This window comes from Lissotriton vulgaris, chromosome 11 (assembly GCF_964263255.1).
Source record: "Lissotriton vulgaris chromosome 11, aLisVul1.2, whole genome shotgun sequence".
NCBI lineage: Eukaryota > Metazoa > Chordata > Amphibia > Caudata > Salamandridae > Lissotriton > Lissotriton vulgaris.
In genome coordinates this window covers 386218550-386235237 of record NC_141699.1, presented here as the reverse complement: position 1 = coordinate 386235237, position 16688 = coordinate 386218550, and the positions used below count along the sequence as shown (strand labels likewise).

The 16688-nt window shown below is 43.1% G+C and overlaps 1 long non-coding RNA gene across 2 annotated transcripts in view; it reads left to right on the top strand.

Annotated features, from left to right (window-relative positions):
• LOC147679833 (uncharacterized) overlaps positions 1-16688 on the top strand; it is a 285535-nt gene that overhangs the window by 215751 nt on the left and 53096 nt on the right. The gene's annotated exons all lie outside the window — the stretch shown is intronic.

Genomic DNA, 16688 nt, shown 5'->3' with positions numbered 1-16688 from the left:
GGGCTGCCGTGTGTAGATAGATAGAGTCCCAGAAATTGCCCTATATATATATATATATATATATATATATATATATATACATATATATATATATATGTGGCCTGAGTTTGCAGAGCTTTGCTACGCGGAACTCTGATGAGTCGACAAAAACCTCTGCTGCACTCTGTGGAGTTCAGCTAGCGGGGGGAGTTTGTCGGCATGCCTGCTCACATTGCGATGGGAATGTGGTGGACATTCTCCTGCTCCAAAATGAGCATGAATGGCACTACACGGTTCTCAAGTGAGTTCTTGCATACTAAATCGCATGCAAACGGCACCACGTGGTCCACATGGGCGTGCCATTCTTTTTCTGCTCTCTGTTGTGGTACTGAACCGAAATCTTAATCTCTCTAATCCTCCTCCTTTAAAACCTATCTACCCTTCATTTTTATTTTTTATATTAGTGTGTGTCTTTGTGTTTGTGTATTTTATGTTTTTGGGAATTTTGTTCTTGTTTTTTGTGACTTTTCATATTTAGTTTTTATTATTTCCCCTTACTTCTTTATTTCTTCCTTTTGTTCTCTTTCCTTTCCTTCATTTCTTGTGCCATACCCAGCGCAATGGCAAAGGAACAGCTTCCTTGTGTACAGCGCCGCCACCCAGGTATGTTGCCCCAGGTGAATCTTTGGAGGGTAGGAAGTGGCAGCACTAGATGTTTTTATGCAGCGCCACCTGCCCTCTCTGCTAGCAGCATGCCTGATAGTGGATACCCCCTGTGGGAGCGTCAGCGGCACTGGGGGACGGTGCACCGGTTCATGCTCTGCACCAACTAGGTTTGGTGCACCGCCCAGTAGGTGACGCACCACTGGACGGACATACTGGACCACAAACAGGACCTGCTTGTTGTCGAGATTCTGGGGCTTGGTAAGTATTAATTATATGTTGTGTTTGTGTTCTACAATGCTAAAAATAAAATTCTGAATAGCATGCTGCTCACACTCAGAAGTAAGTTACGTTCAGTTTACGCTGGTATATTATTGTGTAATCCAGTGTTTAGTTTCTGCTAGGCAGGTGCTCAGCGCTACCTAATTGTAGTCATCATTGGCGCTCACTTTGGCTGATTAATTAAGAAGCCATTACAGACTGTTCTCCTGTCACTAAGGTGAATCAGTAAGTAGTACATTCTCTCTGTGACTTTGTTTTTGTAGGTTGGACAGTTCAAAGTTATTCATTTCACAGCTATGTGTAGTAGGCATCTTTGCATTGCAAAAAGGGAGACTGAGTTTGTCCATCAAGGGGGTTGAGAAATGGGAATAGAATCAAAGATCATTCGCTGCAATGCATTATTTCCAAATGTAGTTTTTGTTAAGGAACTTTGGACAAGGGAATTCAGGATTAGTATGGGCAACTCAATGATAGTCGATAGTACTATAAGAGATCTGTTTAAGAGAAGTACAATGTGACTGCATTTGCTTGTCATACTCGATTTTGGGAGATTATTAACTGAATCACTAATCTATTTTTTTATCTTATTAATGTCTTACATCAGCACCCAAGGTCAAGAAGAGGGATGTTGAGGGTCCGGGAGAAGCAGGGCAGCTGGCACTGACCATCAGCGTCACTGCTGAGGGCTCTGCTTAATCCAGTAAGTCCTTTTATGTTTGTTGTGGACTTCTCAGGGTACAATCTTGTGGTATTGGAATGTTGGTGCTTTCTATCATGAAGATTCAGATAGCAGTCCCAAGTAAACATGTATTACAAATAAAATTCACCATGCATGTTTCCTGAGAAGGCTTTCTTTTTCCTGCTCATGTTCTAACAAAGTTGAGTTCATGAAAGAGTGGCCATGGTCATCATGGACCCTTCCACCCCCCCAATGTAGTGTACTGCTGTCTTGTTCATTCATAGTTATAGTATACCAGCAGTTTCCCATGACAGTGCATCTTGGCTGGACAAAAAGTATGAAGTCCTACTCCCATTGCATTTGCCAACCAACACCATATGTCTTTCATTGACTAATATTTCACCCCTGGCTTGGTAGCTTTGTGAACCAACCAATCAAATGCCCAGTGCTAACTGAACTGTAGTGTTGTATTGCAGTTGTATTTGAGGTTGGGTATCTGGCATTTAAATTATGGATAATGTTTTATTCAAGCACACAGAACATCAGTGATGCTGGCTCCAGTGCAGCTGCAGGAGAAAGGTCAGTTGGAGGGGGAGAAGCAGCAGCAGGGACGGGCGCTGGTAAGTGACATAATTTCTTGCAATTCCTAAGCGAACTACCTATTCCTAGGGTGTTGTCATCAACATATGAAGTGAACCTTCCCCCGCTTGACCACCCACAGTGGTAGTTTAAATATTATTATGGCCTTTTCCATTGGCATCTCAGTAAAGCTCACATAATGAGTGTTGATGACTTGACGGAGACATGAAAAAATGGAAGGTTAAAAGAAAGCAAATGGTATATGAGTGAAAGGGTGGGGGTTGAAAGGGTGCGTGGGTGGGTAAAGGGAAGGATGGGTGAAAGGATGGTTTGAAGAAAGGGTGGATGAGGGAAAGTAAAGCTTAATGATGGTGTCTATGGGTGAATTAGAAAGAAAGGATGAATGAAATTTGGATTGTTTGTATCAATAAACAAGGCAGCTCTTCTCATAAGGAGCATGCTGCTCAATGACTTTGCTTACTTGGTTTATGCAGGTTATCATTCAAAGCTATGGTTCTAAGTTGGCGTATTTTTTATTCTTTGTTCTACTCCCTTGACTCACTGTTTTTGTTAAGTGAGCCAGATGTGTCCCACCCATCTTTCATCATCCCCACTCCCTGCCCAGGGCATTTTTGCCACCTATGACCAAAGGGCAGTATGGATCATTATTGACTGCAGTGTTGGTTGTGTAATGTGAATCTGCTTTAGTTAATCTAGCATTTACAATGTTTTAAATGCATTGCAAACCGAACACACAAGGTGTGTTGTGTCCCATCGCCCACTCAGTCACCTCTTATTACTTCACATCTTTATTTTTTCCTAAGTCCCTCTGTCCTGGCCAAACAATTTGGAAAATCCATTCTTGGCATGTGCCACATTTCATTTTATAACCATGTGAAGTGTTCCCAGAATATATTTTATGGTTTACCATAACAGATTTATTTTACACTTTTCAGATTTTTCCATTTTGAATTGTACAGTCACTGAATACGCCAAATATGATGAATAGATAATCAGTGTAGGGACCCCTGTATTCAGTATATAAATAGTTCTACCCTACTTGTCTAATACCTCTAATCTACCCCCTGCAGTAGAGTAAACCATCAAGTTACCTTTCCTTGCTTACTGCCCAGCGAATTAATTTGTTGCAAATATGTGGTGATGGGTGAGGCCACAGAGTAAAGTGAGAGTAAGGGCATGATTTGAGGTTAAGTTTAGTGCATGGGATACATAGTAACGGACGTGCCCAATACAATCTTTATAGCCGTTCCTTTCCCTGTAGCGCATTCAATCAGATTAATTTTCCCAAATGTCTACTTGAAGCAGATAGGATAATATAAATATCCGCATTTTACACGTAAGGTGTGTGAAGTAGTATCTTATTTATTATTCATGTGCCTCTTTGGAGTCAGGGTAGAGAGAGAAATGCATTTGGAGAAGAGCATGGCCATTGGAATAAAAAACGATAATTGTCAACTACAACTGCAGACAGTAGCAAACTACCTAACGCACTGGCTAGCAATGAGCATGGCTGCATTATTTTAGCACAACACACAACTTGCACTCTATATAGTGCATGAATGCCATACTCATTAATGAGAGGTAATTTATCTTTCAACTCAAACTGTCTGTTTATAGTTACTTGACAAGCCTTTACAATAGAAAGATAATCAAATCACAGCTTGTTAAATCCAGTGTTATTCTGCCTTTAAATACTTTTCTGCCACACAGTCGATGCTTTTTATGCAAGGCCTGTGTGAGTAAAGCATAAAATTGGCCTTTTGACTCACTCTCCTAATCATAATCACATCAGACTACAATGGCCCTAGGGGAGCAGCAATGTACTGCTAATGTTCCACCATTAAAAAAAATATTTGCACAGAGCCTTATTTACAATTTGTCTTTTTGTTTTTCTCAATATAGCTGCTCCTGCTGTTCAAGCTAGACCACCAACCAGGCAAGAGATACCGGCCCATTTGCGGCGGCAGAGGTTGGAGCATATCCGGCTAGGATACCAGTCACTCATGGTCCTGGAAGAGGAGGAGGAGAAAATAAATGCCTCTCTGCCAGGCCTCAGTGCAGTCGGTCCCGCTCAGCCTCCAGCCGCCTGGCAATCCCATCCCCGGTGCCAACCAACTGATGCCACCCCCTATCACACTGACAACAGGCCATTGCTGTTCTGCATCCTGCAGTTGATGGAACACCCTCTTCTAGTTTTATTTTTATTTTTTAGTTTTGGTGGGAGGGATTGTTGCTTGTTGTGGCTTTGTGGAGAGGGAGGGACTTGGGACTGGAGAGACTTTTTCCTTGGACATTTTGTGCTTTGGAGCATGGGTCAGTTTTGTTTGGGGAGAGGGATGGGCATGTTTTGTGGGTGGAGAGGGTGGGTTTCTTTGTAAATAACTAAAGAGGAAAACTATTTTATTCAGTCTAAATTTATGCCTGAAGTAGTTTGTTTTACTTTGCACTGCTGCCTTCATCTAGTTTTACGCAGCTTGTTTATGTGCTGTTACTGTGCTACGAAAAGAGTGTAGTGCTTATTTATAGAGTTATACTTCTCTAACTATCTTGACCATTAGGGGCAATACTGCCATGATGACCTATGTAGGCTACAATGACCTAGATAAACAATAGTAGCAGTTGGTTAATTACTTACTAAGTTAACTAGTTCAATTTTATCCATACTTGTTGTTTTACCTGAATATAGATGAAGCAATAACAGGGAAGGCATCGCAATCACAACTTCACATGCGAGGTTCCACTTCCAGTTCCACCCAGGTGAGCCCCAACTGTAGGATTAATCTGAATGATTGATTGATTATCCACTGTAGGCTACTAAATGGAAATAGAAAGAGTGCCGGATAATGCTAAAATACAAAAAATAGCAATAGTAGTAGTAGTAAAAATATTTTATTGTATTAATCAATTGATTACTATAAAAATGCAAACATTTAAAAGAAGGAGTATCAATAGTCTAAAATTTCCATAATTAAAAGTTACTTTCATGATCAATACAACACTTCGTAATACAAAGATTCTGTAAATTCCCACAATGGTTTCCGCTCATTATTCATCCATCTACCACTGTTTCACAATATTCTTCACTTCAGTCTATTTCTTGTTCCAGGTTTAAAGTGCTAATGTGTTGATTAGGCGAAATATATGCACATGATTTACCATTAGAGATTCTATACGTACATCTCCCTGGTGTAAATGCAATTATATACCCTTTCCTACTGTAATTTAAATATATTATTTACCTACTTACCAATATCATAATCTTTTTTGGCTCAACCTATGATTTCATCGATATAGTAAAGTGCTAATGTGCCAAATGTGCAAAATTCGTTCACCCTTCTACCTCTGTATTTTGTTCTTTTAGCTCACTTTATGACTTTCACCAATACACTAAGGTACTAAAGTGCCAGAAGTATGAGATAGATAATTTTCTCAAAATTATACTATCTCAATTTCAATTCTCTGACGATAAAATCTGTGTTGCTTCCCACCATATGGGACATCTACGCTGTTAATGCTTTATATGCATGAGCTAAAAACTGTAGTCATTCGAGTAAGTTGAGTTTTGGCTACTGTTGAGAAAGTAGTATTCAGTGGCGGCTGGTGGACTTGGAAAGTGGTGGGGTGAAAGAATCTGCGGAGGACCATCTTAAAAGCCACTGCAGGTACTAAACTGCGCAAACACTTAGAAGTGTCAGAAGTCCGATTTCATGGCGCTGCAGATCTAAGCATTATTACTGTCACTAGAGTGTGCCCATTTCCTGTTGGTTTCTCTGAATTCCCCAACGCCCCCATTTTTTAATCCTATGCAGCCGATTACCCGCTGTATGTAATCCCCGTACCCTAACCCATAAGAGAGGCTGGCACATGGGACAGACATGAAACTATTACAGACTGTTTAATGTATGGAATTTTACAACAATCCTAGCTACCACATAGAAGCCCATTGTAAGTTACCTTCGCTATCAGTCATGAGCAGGTGTACACACAAATTGGACATGTATCTGTAGAATAAATGCCACTAAGCTGTCTTCATTGGTGAATCACATCAGGAAACAGAGAAACAAATAGTGATTACATGTAAGTATCCCCTTGTAAAGTAGACGCCTATCACCGTTCACTCACACTGTCATTGAAATAGGAACTCTTCAACAAACAAGACATAGTTTGTCTTCATAGAACAAGTATGTGTGACACTATTGAATTTGTCTTGTTGCGTTACTGCAGAATGTGCTTCTGAAGCAAACATGAGGGATATGAAAGTAATATTTTTTTCCAGTAACCCAGAAAAGCCTCTTTTCTAATACTGATCATTGTACCAAAATCTACTGAACAAAATATGTGTGCAACATGACCTCCAAATTAGAACTAGTCTGAATTTTCACACTGCTGGAACCAATTACATAATAATAGTGTTGTGATGTGAAAATGATTGTTAACAGCAGTGTTGGTAAATAGATATTCAATAATCAGTGCTTCGTTGTTACAGGAGAAATAGAGCTATGTTTACCTTTTTTGCAACCTACCTCCGAGGCTGCAGTCTGAGTCTGGTCAAGGTCGAATCATAGGCAGGATCAGCAAATTTGATTGGCTGATTCCGGGATGAATCCTGCAGAAATCTGTCTAAACCATGCCATTCCAATTTGGACCCAGCCCTATGCAAATCAGTCTTGAATCTGTACCTAATGGGAACAGTCCAGCCCGAACTGACAAACTGCCAAGCCAGGTCCTCCCTGAACTGGAAACAAGCATCCTAGGACCGGTTTCGGGCTCCACCACATATCAGCCAGAGTAGCTTGACAAATGTAAAAAGAACAATTAATGGACAGAATGCAGAACAATGTCATACATTAGCTCCAGTAAAGAGATCTGGGCCTGGGCTCAACATGCCATTCCAGTATGGACCCAGCCCTATGCAAATCAGTCTTGACCCTGTGCCCAATGGGAACAGTCCAGCCCAAACTGCCAGGATAGGTCCTCCTTGGATTGGAAACAAGCATCCTTGGACCGGTTTTGGGACTTCAGCCCTCATCAGCCAGAATAGCTTGACTCCAGTGGCATGGAGAGCATGGGACCCATGTCTGGGCATACCCGTTCCACTTGGGGTGACAAAAGCAAACAAACAATTGATGGACAGAATGCAGAACAATGTCATGCATTCACCCCAGTACAGAGATCTGGGCCTAAATCCATAGTTTTTTTGCTCACCAAGCCATTCCAGTGTAGAACCAGCCCTATGCAAATCAGTCTTGCCTCTGTGCCTAATGGGAACAGTCCAACCCAAACTGCCAGGCTAGGTCCTCCCTGGACTGGAAACAACCATCCTAGGACTGGCTTCGGAGCTTCATCTCTCATCAGCCAGAATAGCTTGACTCCAGTGGCATGGAGAGCGTGGGACCCAAGTCTGGGCATAAACGTCCCACTCGGGTGACAAATGCAAACAAACAATTGATGGACAGAATGCAAAAGAATGTCATACATTCACCCCAGCATAGAGATCTGGGCTTAAATCCATCACTTTATGCTCACCATGGCATTCCAGTTTGAACCCAGCACTATGCAAATCAGTCGTGACCCAGTGCCCAATGGGAACAGTCCAGCCTGAACTTCCAGGCAAGGTCCTCCCTGGATTGGAAACAAGCATCCTAGGACCGGTTTTGGAGCTTCAGCCTTCATCAGCCAGAATAACTTGACCCCAGTGGCATGGAGAACACGGGACCCACGTCTGGGCATACTTCCCACTCAGGGTGACAAATGCATAAGGAAAAATTGATGGACTGAATGCAGAACAATGTTATACATTCACCCCAGTACAGAGATGTGGGCCTAAATACATCGTTATTTTGCTCAACATACCATTCCAATTTGGACCCAGCCCTATGCAAATCAGTCTTGACCCTGTGACCAATGGGAACAGTCCAGCCCGAACTGGCAGGCCAATTCCTCCCTGGACTGGAAACAAGGTTAAGCTAACCATAAAAATGTCCCAAGCTTGGGAGGAGTACTATTTTACTGTGGCACTGCCAATGCCTGAAGAAGAACTGAAGGTAGGTGGGTGTGTCTTCTATTGCCTCTCTGCTTCTCGTGAGGTAGGGGTTGGTGCAGGTCCCCACTAGAGCTTTGCAAATACAGGAGCTGGTGGTGGTGCTACCTGTGCCACATCCTACGGAGCAGGCTGAATAGCAATGTCAGAGTCTTCTATGTCACCTTCCACAATGGCTGCTTCGTCATTGTCATCCTCCTCATCATCCCCTTCCATGAGTCTAAGTTTTCCGAGAACCTTCCTTTTCACTTGCCTCACCTGTTGTCTCCTGGACTCTGACAGGATCTACCATATGTCCCTATCAACATCATCAGAAGTAGTGCTTGGAGAAGATGGTGCAGTAGTACCCTTTGTTTTCCTTGATGGAGATCTGGGAGTCAATGATTCTAGCAAACAAGGTTCAACTTCTTGCCTGGAAGTAAGCTCAACCTCCTGTTCTTCTCGAACATCAGGCAAATGTACTATTGCTGGCTGCAGCTGCTGCCTAATTTTCTTTGTTTCCTGAAAAGATTGTGCGCTACTTTGCGAAAGGGACAAATCCAATTTAACGTCACTACTCATCGGCGTCAACATGATTGCACTGGCTGCCTCACTGACAGACATGTTTTTGGGCTTAGGCTGGGGGGTGGTGCGGTTGATGCAGGAGTGCTGCTCTCAGCTTGCTCTCCGGAGACGGATGCAGCAGGCACAAGTTTGCTCAAAAAGGTTGTGGTTGGCATACCAGTGGTGAAAATTTGATTCTTCCTCTCCCCATTGGCCACTTTCTCTGCAGCACCTTTCTTTGGGGTCATCTTGAAGCTGTCAGTTAGAAGTGACACTTAGCTCCACAAGCTGAAGAGATGCCTGAGTTGCTAAATCAGTCACGCATCACATCATGCACAGGCATTCTGTCTGGCAGTACTGTGGGTGATGTCTCTTTTCTTGTGCACCTAAAAGCAAACAAGCAAGAAATACATCAGTAAAACCTGGCATTGTTGCAGTTCAATTAGTAGTACAAACAAACAATATCAATTAGTGTGGTTACTTGATTTTTTTAAATATTTAGCAATACAGTCTAACTATCCATTCATAAAACCACACCAACATAAAACTTACATGTTGTACACTCAGGAAGGATCAGAAAAAGAAATGACAACAATATACAGATGTAACTGTTTACTTTATGTGTATCATGTTGGAATGTGGCACTGAAGGAGGTGCAGGTGACAAATGAATAATCCTTGGGCAATGAATGCTGTTGTACACCTTTAGCATACAAACCCAGATGACGAAGTTCCGCTATTGAGTGGGCTGATGGGTATTCTTTCAAGCACTTTTTAGTCTTTCTTTCTGAGCTTCCTCTCCTATGTGGTTCTACATTCACGCTATTGGAATGTTTTTTCTGGTACATTAACCCATTGTTTCTGTCTTACAGAAGGGATACTATATAGGTCCCAGCAAACTGAGTTTTTATGGGGTACCAAATTTGTTCTCAGAACTGACCACAAACCCCTTGTTAATATGCTAGCTGCTGGTGGTGGTAGGATTTTAACAGCTCGCTTGGCCAGATTAGCTGCCAAGCTACAAGAGTATCAATGTACTGTCGAGTATATTCCTGGTAGGCTTAATGTGCATGCTGACTGCATGTCTAGGTTGGCTTTGCCTCATCTGGACAATGAACTCTCTGAAGAATGTGATGTAGCTTACACCATGAAAGATATTAATATGAATGATTCGAGTGCTATTTCAGAGGATGTTTGGGTAAAAGCCATGTCGGAGGATGACACTCTGTGTCTCGTAGATACTTATCTAAAGTGTGGATGGCCTGAGGAAAGGAAACTTTTGGGTGATTTGAGTTCTTTCTTCAAGGTCAGTGACGAACATATGTGTTTTCACAATATTGTCACCAGAGGTGACAAGATTATTCCTCCTTTTTCTGTCAGGGAAAATTTGATTAAAATTGCTCATGAAGGCCACATGGGTATGTCTACAACTAAGAGGCGTTTGCGAGAGTACTATTGGTGGCCCTCAATGGATGCTGTTGTTGATAGATGGGTCAGGAACTGTCCCTGTTGTTCCAATAGTGATAAGACTGTTAAACCTCTTTCCACTTCTGTCACTCCTATTGAGTATTCTGAGGGCCCTTGGAGTAGATTAGGGATTGACATCATTGGTCCTTTGAATTTGCATGGCTGTAGGGAAGTTTATGGTTTGGTCTTAATTGACTATTTCTCGAAATGGCCAGAGGTAAAAATTGTTGATAGGATTACTTCTAGCCAAGACATTGATTTTCTAAGTAACATCTTCAGTCGTGAGGGTCTTCCTTCTGAGATTATTTCTGACAATGGCACACAGTTTATTAGCAGGGAGATCGAATTGTTTTTTAGAGAGCATGGCATTACTCATAAGAGGGTCTCGAATTATAATCCCCAGGCCAATGGTCAAACTGAGCGCTTCAACAGAGTGGTCAAGGAGTCAATTCAGTTAGCTGTTAAGAATAATTTGGATTGGAGGAAAGCTCTACGTGCTACCTTACTTACCTATCGGATTTCTCCTAATTCTGTAACTGGTTGTTCTCCTTTTGAATTATTGAGGGGTCGCAAAGCCGGTTCTAAATTGTTACCCTGGTGGTTGAAACCTAATAATTCTGTTGTGTCTGGTCCTGATCTTACGAAGGTGAGCGAATGTGTGAAGACTTATCAAGAAAAAATGGGTAGATGTTCGAACAGGAAGGTCTCTAGCTACAAGGTCAGAATTGGTGATTTGGTTCGTGTGAAATTTGGAAATTCTTTTTCTAAAGGTTGGGCTAAGTGGTCTGATCCTGTCAAAGTAACAGAAGTTTTCAGTAAAGCTGTACGTGTTGAAGGGGGGAAGATTTGGAATTTTAGACGGGTATCTATTGTTAGATCTGACAAATTATTCCTTAACTCTAAAAAAACTTCTTCCCATGTGTGTGATGTTAATGATGGTTAGCCCGACTTTCTTTACCTATACATTCATCCAGAATGCTGGTCCCCTCACGGAGTCCCCTATCTCTATGGTGCCGGTCTCAACCTTGTGTTGAAAACTGACTTATGCGTTGTGAACCTAGCATTACACTCATGCTGGCCCTATGTTAGATGTAGTAGGGACCCCTCCTCCAAGTATCTCTCATTCTAATTCATTGCGAGATTCATTCTGGCCAGTGACTTCTATTTAGGGGTGTCACCATGGAGGCCATTCTCCCTATTAGCCTACAGTGCTCCTCCTTCTTGATTCTGTGACCCACTTTTAACTGCTGGACCAATTGCCAACCCTTACCTCCCTAGCATACCCAACAGGTTCCAGTAACCTAATAGCGCTGGCCTCACGGGAGTACGCTGCGAGGCCTTGTCCAATTCCTCTAGGGTAAGAACATGCTCGCTTTTTCCTATGATTGGGTGTTGTAATGAAAGTTTTTGGCTTCACTCCTTAGTTCTGTTTTTAACGCACAATGGTCACCCTCCAGTGTGAGATCCACCCGCGTCAGATTTAGAAGGGATTTTGCAACCACATCCTGGTACAATTGCTTTCCCTTCACACAGAAATACCCCTTTCACCCCTCACAAAGTGGAGATCTGTCACCATAGTAACGATATACCTTGTGAGCATAAAAGTCACTGATGTTATATGTGACTTGACCTGTTCTTTCTTTGTTAACCCTTTTTTTCCCCTACCTCTAGGTCGCCTAAATAGAGCAGGACCCCCTTGCCCTCTTCTTCTCCGACCGAGAGAGGTTGTATTTACCTTCTACATAGTGAATGAGCATTTAGTTCATATGTGTTTTTCTGTGTAGTACTTTACTTAGGTCCTGACGAATCGCCGTTTGGCGAGAAACATGTTGACCACACCAGGGGGTTGAGTTAGAGTTCTGTACACCTTTACGGTCTCTAGTTCCCCTCTCACCCTTTTTAACTAGGGAACCAGCCACGTTAATAAAATTCAGTGTGGACTGTTTTACCCTTTTTACTTTCACTCACGTTTTCACTGACTACACTCCTCTATTTCCTCACTCACACCCACCATCGGCAAGGAACTAAAGAACCCCGCCAAAAGAGTACCTGTGGGTACTCCGGCAGACATTGCAGCGCCGGTCTGTCGAGGGGCAGTGAGTCGATGATGACACTGGATACCCTCCAGTAAGGGCGTGTTCCACACCTAATACTCTGGGTGGATGAGGCTCTCCAAGTTCCGACTAGGGAACCCTTCCAGTCACGGTATCAACTATACCTACCCTTCTCTCCACGCATTCACACCATCTCTGGGGAACTTTGTACTCTGCTGCTAGCTCTGATGTTAATGATGATCAGAACTTTTTGGATAATTTATGTTCTTTGCAAGATTCTCAAAATGTTTTGCCTAATGATTCTCTTTGTTCTAATGAACCTTTGGCCACCACTCTTGATTCACCGAATTTCGACAACACTGATGGTGTTTCAGAAGTCTTAGGTGATTGTGGTGATGTTGGTGATAATCCTGTTGTTCAGGATGACTCTGTCCAGGGTTCTTCTGATTGTGTAATTAGGAGAAGTTCACGTGTTTCTCATCCACCTGTAAAAATGAAAGATTATGTTTGTTCTTAGTTTTTTTTTTGTTTTTTTTTTATTCAATGGGGGGAGGTGTGTTGTATGCCACCTGTGTGCTTCCCAGCACACAGGTTTCTTAGAATTCAGAATGCTTTACTTAGCTTCCTTGTTGGAAGTTCCATGTGTGTCAGTTGGTGCTGGACTGCGCTTGTTGCCAGTCCCTGTGGATGTCAAGCTGTTCCTCTATGAACATTAAATCTCATCTTGAACCTACCCACCTTGTGGACCTCGTCTCTTCTCAACACCCAACCATTCATGCAAGCCTATGGCAAAAGGCTACCATGGCTGTACGCACAAAATGGCTACCATCCAGTGCCACATGCGGTACAAAAGGGGTGGTGATGGACGGAGCATCTGAATCAATCAAACACTCACACCCAGTCAAAAGATCTGGGTTTAATCCATCACCGTTCTTTAGCCCACTCTGCCACCCCAGTTCAGACATGGCTATATGCAAATCAGTCTGACCCTGTGCCTCATGGGAACAGTCCAGCCCAAACTGCCAAGCCATGTCTTCCCTTGACCGGAAACAAGCTTCCGAGGACCGGTTTCTGGCATTCCAGCCGTCTTCAGCCCGGCTTGCTTGAATCCAGTGGCAAAGTGAGCAAGGGACTCACGTCTGAGCATACCCTGCCACACTTAAGGTGGCCAAAAGCGGTAGAAAAGGGGGTGGTGATGGACGGAGCATCTGAATCAATCATACACTCACACCCGGTCAAAAGATCTGGGTTTAATCCATCACCGTTCTTTAGCCCACTCTGCCACCCCAGTTCAGACATGGCTATATGCAAATCAGTCTGACCCTGTGCCTCATGGGAACAGTCCAGCCCAAACTGCCAAGCCATGTCTTCCCTGGACCGGAAGCAAGCTTCCGAGGACCGGTTTCTGGCATTCCAGCCGTCTTCAGCCTGGCTTGCTTGAATCCAGTGGCAAAGTGAGCAAGGGACTAATGTCTGAGCATACCCTGCCACACTTAAGGTGGCCAAAAGCAGTACAAAAGGGGGTGGTGATGGACGGAGCATCTGAATCAATCAAACACTCACACCCAGTCAAAAGATCTGGGTTTAATCCATCACCGTTCTTTAGCCCACTCTGCCACCCCAGTTCAGACATGGCTAAATGCAGATCAGTCTGACCCTGTGCCTCATGGGAACAGTCCAGCCCGAACTGCCAAGCCATGCCTTCCCTGGACCAGAAACAAGCTTCCGAGGACCGGTTTCTGGCATTCCAGCCGTCTTCAGCCCGGCTTGCTTGAATCCAGTGGCAAAGTGAGCAAGGGACTCACGTCTGAGCATACCCTGCCACACTTAAGGTGGTCAAAAGCGGTACAAAAGGGGGTGGTGATGGACGGAGCATCTGAATCAATCAAACACTCACACCCAGTCAAAGGATCTGGGTTTAATACATCACCGTGCCACATGGTCATCAATAACAACAACACTGAGCAAGGAGGCAGGAACACAACAAAGAAGATATGCAGGACTATGGCAAAGCACAGAAAATGGACACTAACCACATGGGCAAACAGCAAGCAAGGAGATATTGCCACAACAAGGAAGACTTGCAGGCTTACGGCAAAAACACACAGGCTGCATAGACAAAATGGCCGACATCCACATGGTTACAACAACAAGCAGGAGGCGATGTCACAACAAAGAGCACATGCATGCCTATGGCAAAAACACACTGGCTGTCTACACAAAATGGCTGCCAGCGCCATGGTCACAACAATAAGCAAGAAGGCATGGGGAACAAAGAGAAGACATACAAGTCAATGGCAAAACCACACTGGCTGCCTATACAAAATGGCCGCCAGCCACATGGTCTCTCACAACAACAAGCAGGAGGCCTAGAAAAACAGAGACACATGCAGGCCTATGGACACTGACTATTCAAAATGGCCCCACAGCACATGGCATGGGGAACAAAGACAAATGGTGGACTATGGCAAACACACTCACACATTGGCCAGACAAAGGAGGCATGGTAAAAGAGAGAACACAGCATTGATTCACTAATACCAAAAATGAAAATCAACAGGGCTAAAAATGTTAACACACATATTCCAAAGTCATCACTTCACCTATAGACTGTTAGCAGGAAAAAACTGAAATACCACAAACAACACATCTTGTATTTCAATCCAATGTCACCCATGGCATAAATGATGTTTCAGTTTAACAGACACCACAGAAACAGTTGTTTCATGCAGCCATGACTAGTACTGGGTCTACTGGCTGGAAGGCACATTAGCAGAGTAGTCCACATAGTGAATTAAAAGGCTATTGCACATGTATTAAAACATTGAGAAAATGTACTAAATTGTGCAACAGTTTTCCAGTACAAAATAAAAACAAATTAATCATGCAAAAAACAACAACAAACAGCAAAAGGCATGGCCACAAACAAAGAATACATGCAAGCCTATGGCAAAAGCACACTGGCTGCTTAAACAACTGGCAACCAACAACATAGTCAAAACAACAAGCAGAAGGCCTGAAAAACAAAGAACGCATTAAGGCATACGGCAAAAGCATACTGGCTGCCTACACTAATTGGCCACCAACCGCATGGTCAAACAACAAGCAAGGAGGCATGGCCACAACAAAGAAGGCATGCAGGCCTATGGCAAAAGCACACTGCCTGCTCATACAAAATGACCACCAACCACATGGTCACAACAGCAAGCAGGGGTCTTGACCACAACAAAGAACACATGCAGGCCTACGACAAAAGCACACTGACTGCTGACACAAAACAGCTGCCAGTCACACGGTCACAACAACAAGGAAGATGGCATGGTTAACAAAGAGAAGACATGCAGGCCTGTGGCAAAATCACTTTGGCTGCCTATACAAAATGGCCACCACCCACAGCAGGAGCCCTGGAAAACAAAGAACCCATGCAGGCCTACTGAGACTAACTATACAAAATGGCCCTTGGCCACATGACATGAGGATCAAAAACAAATGGTGGCCTATGGCACACACACTCACGCACTGGCCATACAAAGGAGGCATGGTAACACGAGAGTAAATAGCCTTAATGCAGCAATGCTAAAAATGAAAATTAACTGGGCTAAAATATTTTGAAACAACACACATCTTCTAAAGACATCAAATATATTACCCCACCTGTACACTGTCTTCAGGAAAAAAACTGGAAATATAAAAAACCCACATTTTGCAATTCAATCCAATGCCATCCATTGCCTAAATGATGTATACATTTAAAGAACACCGTAGACACAGTTGTTTCATGTGTCCATGACTAGTACTGGGTCTACTGGATGTAAGGCCCACTGGCAGACTAGGCCACACAGTGAATTAAATGAATATTGCACATTTATTTAAAATACATGAAGAAAATGTAGTAAACTGGGCAACATTTTTGCTTTGCAAAAGAAAAAAATGGCATGCAAAAAAATAACTAGGTCCCTACTAAAACTGAAGGCCACATTTTACAGGTTTCTAGCCACTCACTTGAATGCCGGGTTGCTCCTTTGGGGAGAGACAATAGTACCCAACACCCCTTGTGACCTATCTCAGAGACAATGATTAAAATAGCATTGTATCCAAAATAGGTTCTGAGGGGAAAGGGGAAGGGAAGGGAGAAACACAAAGAGAAAACAAAAACCGCACTGGACCAGAGAACGTCTGGGTGCTCAGGAAGGCAATAACAGCATCAGCATTAGACTATATCTGAATGGGAAATCTTTCTCAGTGCTATCCTATGACTGTGTTCTGTAAAAGGAACACATGTACGCAATTACTCTTTTAAATCCACGACAAATAATGATTTGTTCTGAAACACAAATATGACATATTCTGTAAATGTCCTATGCTCTTGTCACCCCTGTTAA